We start from the raw sequence: 6,228 nt of genomic DNA on the forward strand, positions 1-6,228 counted from the left end.
CCAAGGGCAATGGCGATATACGTTGCTAGCCCAAGGTGCAATGAGGATGTACATTACTAGCCCAAGGTTGATAGGGGTCAAACCATAACAATGTATGAATTTTAATATTAATGAAATGATTATGGTTGTTATGTTTACGGTATGTTTTATGTTGAGTTCATTTGAGTAATGTTTATGTTTTATACCTTATGATGACATGAGAATGTGCTTAGTAAGAAGAATTAAGCCTTAAAGATAGTTTTCGAGACGTAAGAGGACTTAAGGAATTGCAAAAATGCTGAAATTATTTAAAACTTGGTCTCTAAGTTCAAAGTATCGATACGTATGAAGCATGTATCGATACATTCTAAACAGAATGCAATAATTGGCTTTCTGTGCAAAATGTGTCAATACATTTACCAATGTATCAATAGATGTGGTACAGGAAAGGATGTTTAAGTGAATTTGATGAGGATTTTAAAAGTAAAGTATTTCTAAAGTTTTATATAAGTTTGTTTTCAAACAAAAGGTATTTAAATGAGTTTAAATGCCATGTATAATGAATTTTAAGATTCAGAAGTTAGGAACGGCATGAGTTATAATGCACGGTTACGAAATACTCTTATCCCCTAGCTTGTCCCCTTTGTGTATCTACTCACGGAGTCTTTGTGACTCACACATTATTTTTCCCATTTATTTTGTTACAGATTGATGATAGCATCTGATAGCAGCCAATGTTGTGGATATATGTGTTTGGTCTTCATTCCTTGGTAGGTGTCTAGCAACCACTTAATGCTCAGAGGGTCGGTCATGTTCCGCTGATGAGTCGATCTTTGCTTTATGTTATGTTTACAGACTATGAACATGTTTATGTTGATATCACTAATGTTTGGGCACCTTATATGCATAATGTTATGCATGAGATCACGATGATGGCTTAAGAGCCTATATGGAGACCCAAGGGTGCCGATGATGTTTAATGTTTATATTATTGTGCACTATGACAATGGCACTTGTTAATATACATATAGATGTATTAAGTTGAGCTTACATAATTAAGTTCCTTTATTGTGTAATAAGTTTTAAGAATGTATGTATTACGATTATGTACATTAATGGATGTGATATGATGCTTCCACATAAGATGATGAATGTTTAATGATGTTATGAGGAGGTTTGCTTAAGCCTAATGGGTTATGCTCGTTTGGGTCCATCCGCCAATCACAAGTAATCATTCAGCAGGCATAATTTTAGGATAGAGAAAGAATAAACTTTTTCATTATATATATTATGAAAGAAAAACTTTAGCTGAGGCCTAGATGCACTACACTACCACTAAGAAAGAATTATTAGTTGTTGTGCATGTATTTTAAAAATTTCATTCACGCTTGATTGGCACAAAAGTTCTTGTTTATACTGACCATTCTGCAATCAAGTATTTAATTGCAAAAAAAAAAAAGATGCCAAGCCAAGGTTAATACGATGGGTTTTGCTTCTACAAGAATTTGATTTGGAAATCAGAGATAAAAAGGGTTTAGAAAACCAAGTATATGATCTCTTGTCAAGGTTAGAGCATGATAGCCGAGGTAAGGATATGACTTTGATCAATGAAATTTTTCTTGATGTGCAATTGTTGTATGTTGGTCATAAGAAATTACCATGGTATGCTGATTATGTCAACTTCATTATAAGTAACCTTCTACCTTCAAATTTAACTTTTCACCAAAAGAAGAAATTTTTTCATGATGTTAAATATTATTTGCGGGATGAACATTTTTTTGTTGAAGCAATGTGCTGATAGAATTATAAAAGGGTGCATTCTAAAAGAAAAAGTTGAAAGTGTGTTAAGACAATGTCATTCATTAGAATATAGGGGTTATTTTATAAGGGACCAAACAATGGTCAAAGTGCTTTAATCAGGTTTGTATTTGCCATCATTGTTCAAGGATGCTCATAATTTTGTGTTGCATTGTAACATGCCTCAAAAGGTGGAAAACATTTCTAAAAGACATGAGATGCTGCTTAACTACATTTTGGAACTGGAAATCTTTGATGTTTGAGGAATTGATTTAATGGGACTATTTATCTCATCCTTTAACAATCGATACATCTTGGTAGCTGTTGACTATATGTCCAAGTGGGTAGAAGCCTTTGCCCTGCCTACAAATGATGCTAAAGTGGTGTTGAAATTCTTAAAGAAAAACCTTTTCACTAGATTTGGAACACCATAAGCTATTATTAGTAATGAAGGTAGTCATTTTTGCAATAAGTACTTTACAGCCTTACTCACAAAATATGAAGTGTCACACAAGATAGCCACAACCTATCACCCTCAGACAAGTAGACAAATGGAAGTATCCAATAAGAAAATCAAATGAATTCATGACAAATTGGTATCACTATCACGAAAAGACCAAGCTAGTCAATTAGATGATGCATTATGGGCATATAGGATAGCTCACAAAACTCTAATAAAGTATGTCTTCATATAGTTTGGATTTTGGAAAAAGCATATCACCTTCTAGTTGAATTGGAGCATAATGCATTTTGGGTAATCAAGAAATTAAACTTTGATTTAGAAGCAACAAGGTAGAATAGATTACTTCAATTGAATGAGATGGATGAAATTTGCTTGGATGCTTATGAGAATCCCAAATTGTATTAAAAAAAGTCAAAACAATGACATGATCAAAAGACTGTCAAACTTCATTTTAAGCCTAGTCAGCAAGTTTTGTTGTTCAATTCACGATTGAAGTTATTTCTTGGTAAATTGAAATCTAGATGTTAGGACCTTTTCTTGTGTCAAAAATATCTCACATGGTGTAATAGAAATAGTCGATAGGTAGACCAACTAGACATTCAAGGTGAATGGACAATAATTGAAGCACTACTAGGGAGGACCTATCAATAAATAACAATCTTCCATCACTATGTCTGACCTTAAATGAATTCCAATATGGTCCAGCTAATGACTTTAAACGAAGCACTTTTTGGGAGGCAACCCAAGCGTTTCAAATTTATTTGTTTAGTAGTCTTTTAAATTTTAGTTATAATTTTACTTTATCAATTTTGTTATGATTAATTTGTCGTTGTTTATTACAGGTTTAGAGCTATCCGAAGAGGAGCAAGTAAGTGGGTATTTGATTCTAGTTAGGAAAAAAAATAGCATCATGGCGATGGAGCATCAGCCTCCTCTCATACAAATTCCCGAGAGAAATCGCAATGTCAATTAGAAGCCTCGTAGCATTAGTTGCTAAGCCCGACCCATGCATTAGGCAGTGCCTAGAGCGTCATGGTGCCATGTCGTAGGGCTTTCTTTAAAAATCCTTGCTTTCTTTTGTTTTTCTTATCCTTTCTTCACATTCTAAGGGCTCTCTCTCTCTTTAAACTTGTAATCTCTTACCCTCACTCCAGCCACTTCTCAATTACTCCAAATTTTTACCATTCATCACTTCCTTGTGCCAAGTAAGTTGTTTTTTTAAAATTACTTCTTCCAATTTTCTGCACTTGCACTCAAGTTAAGATCTTTATCTTTTGTTTAGTTTTGATTAACTAGCAATTTTGTGGAACAAAACATGTAATTGGCGGACAGGTTGATGAGATTTATGTTAGATTGATTTATATAAGCTAGACTTTCTTGTTGCTATATGGGTTTCTGATGAATTCTGCTCCTTGATGAGAATAAATGTTGATCTCTATTATTTGCATTAGTGAAAATTGGTGGGTGAGGTGATTGGCATTTTCAACTACTAATATTTTATTGATGGGGTAATTTACTTGGATTGGTGTCAATTATGTAGGAGATCATATTCTCTAGTAGTGGAGAGGAATGGCATCCAAGAAAAGAACTCGTGAGAATGGTAGCAGAACTCGCTTTGATCATAACAAATTTCTGTTTGCAAAGGCTGCTGAAAGAATCATGCAATCACTGGTACATAAAGTTCCTATTCCGGAACGTGGCATGATCTCCACCCTAAGCTTTATATTTCATGGAGCAATTTTTTGAACAACCTGAACCTGTGGTATTACCCATGGTTCGAGAATTCTACGTCAATGCCGCTAAAAACATTCATGGTCAAGTCCTTATGCACGGGTGTCATGTTCATTTTGATAGTGTAACAATCAATCAATTTTGTAACTGACCTGACATTGAGAATGATGACCATGGCAAATTCTTGATGAGTGACATTGATTTCGATAGGGTCTTTGATGTGCTTTATGATGAGGGGTGAAATGGAAAAGTGACTAAAGGTATTTCGGTATCTTTTAAAGCTAGCACTATGAAAACCATTCATAAGCTATGGTATCACTTTTTGTCTGCATGATTGCTTTTTCTGAAACATATTAGTGATGTCACGCGAGATAGAGCTATTCTATTATATGCCATTATTTCTGGGATGTCAATTAATGTGAGCCAAGTGATATTCACCAGTATTGTTCAAGCTGCCCACTCACCTCGCTATGGATTATGGTACCCATCATTAATTATAGCTTTATGTATGAAAGTGGGCATCCATTGGGATAAAAAAGATGAGATCTTGCAACCTAAAGCACCTTTGGATGCCAACATCATGAATCGATTTTATGCTCGCGAGTTGTCGACTGTCAGAGGTAGTTCTTCTTCAATTCCACGTTGTGCACCACCTTAGAGACCACCTCCACATCGGTGCATGTCACAAAGGATGGAACAACTAGAGCTTCTCATGGACCATCAAGCCCCTGTCTATAATCCATTGATATGATGATGCGTGCCTATGCTGAACATGTTGGTATGGATATAAGCACTTGTTTTACACTCTTGGATGATCCTATTGTGGAATACTTGCCTGCTAATGATAAGGATAAGGATATCTAGCAATGCTTCAACGAGTTAGGGGAGTACCTCTTTCCTATACTTTTTGTTTACATTAAGGACAATGTTGATATTAAGTTTGGGGGAGCTTTTTTATTGCATAATAGTGTCACGTAAGACATTTTCATGTTAATTACTTTTGCATAGTAGTGCATTTCCATTTGAACTAGAATTAATTGTGCCAATTGTTTAATTTACCTATCTAATGATGAGAACTTAGTTATATTCTTATCACAACTTTTTGAAACATGTGAATATTATTGTTAGAGTGTTATGTAGATTTTCATCCTAAGCTTTATTGTTAAGATAAAATTTTTGCATTTTGAGCACTATGTCTTTTGCTTAGATTCATTGTACATATTTACAGAAAGTTTATGTGAATGTGAACTTTTGAATCATGTATTAAGTTCTATAATTTGTTTGATTCTCTCTCGAGGTGAAATTCTAGGCTATACTTAGTTAAGGAGATGATTTAGGCCATCTTGTTGGGATGAGCCCTACAGCCAATTTGGATTGGTTAATGCTTGATTCCAATCATGCAATAATATCATTCATGTTGAATGATTACAGGTTTCCCTTCATCAATAAGACATCAATTATAATGAGTTATAAGTCTAATTGGATGAAGTCTATGAGATTAATATGCCTTGCAAGGGAACTGTAATGGGTTGCAGTTATGAAATCTCTAAGCATCAAACAATAATCTTAAAATGTTTCTAGTCAATGCTTCATTGAGATTGGACATCAATGATGCTTAGAGACTAGTATATTCTACTGGGATTCGACCTCATGCTTAAACATGAAAAATAATCAATAAATTAAAATATAACACAATGGAAAAATAAAAATAATATTTAATCAGAAAAACAGTCGAATCCTACAGGATCAATGTTTGTATTTTCATGTAACTTTCAATTAAATTATAAACACTCATAGGTTTAAGAGTTACATATCTTGCTCTAGATATTGTAATCAAGAGCCAATTAAATCCAAAAATCTTTACTTCTTCACCTTTAAGATTTGTCAAATCTTTAGTCACCCAAATGTTTGGCCTCTAACAGCAATCCATGCGGTGACTGAATAAGACCTTCTCTAAGGTAGGATTTTATTTGTGCTAGCAAGTTTTTGTTTCTAAAACAAAAAGATCAAAATTCTTGCCGAATCTAATTTTTATCAAACAAAGAAAACTATTTTTCTTTTCTTATTTTATGAAACAGTTGGAAAGTAGGATGGAGGCTTTCTACTTTTAGTTTGCTAATATAACATATTTATATAGACAAACTAATTTGTAACCCTAAATACAACAGTTGTAATTTAATTAAATTAAGTCTTTGAGAACTTAATTAATTTTTCACTTTATTTTGCTTTCTTTCAATTAAGTCCAACTTAATTAATTA

This window comes from Theobroma umbraticum, unplaced genomic scaffold (assembly GCF_002168275.2).
Source record: "Theobroma umbraticum cultivar Fairchild unplaced genomic scaffold, ASM216827v3 scaffold_69.0, whole genome shotgun sequence".
Lineage (NCBI taxonomy): Eukaryota > Viridiplantae > Streptophyta > Magnoliopsida > Malvales > Malvaceae > Theobroma > Theobroma umbraticum.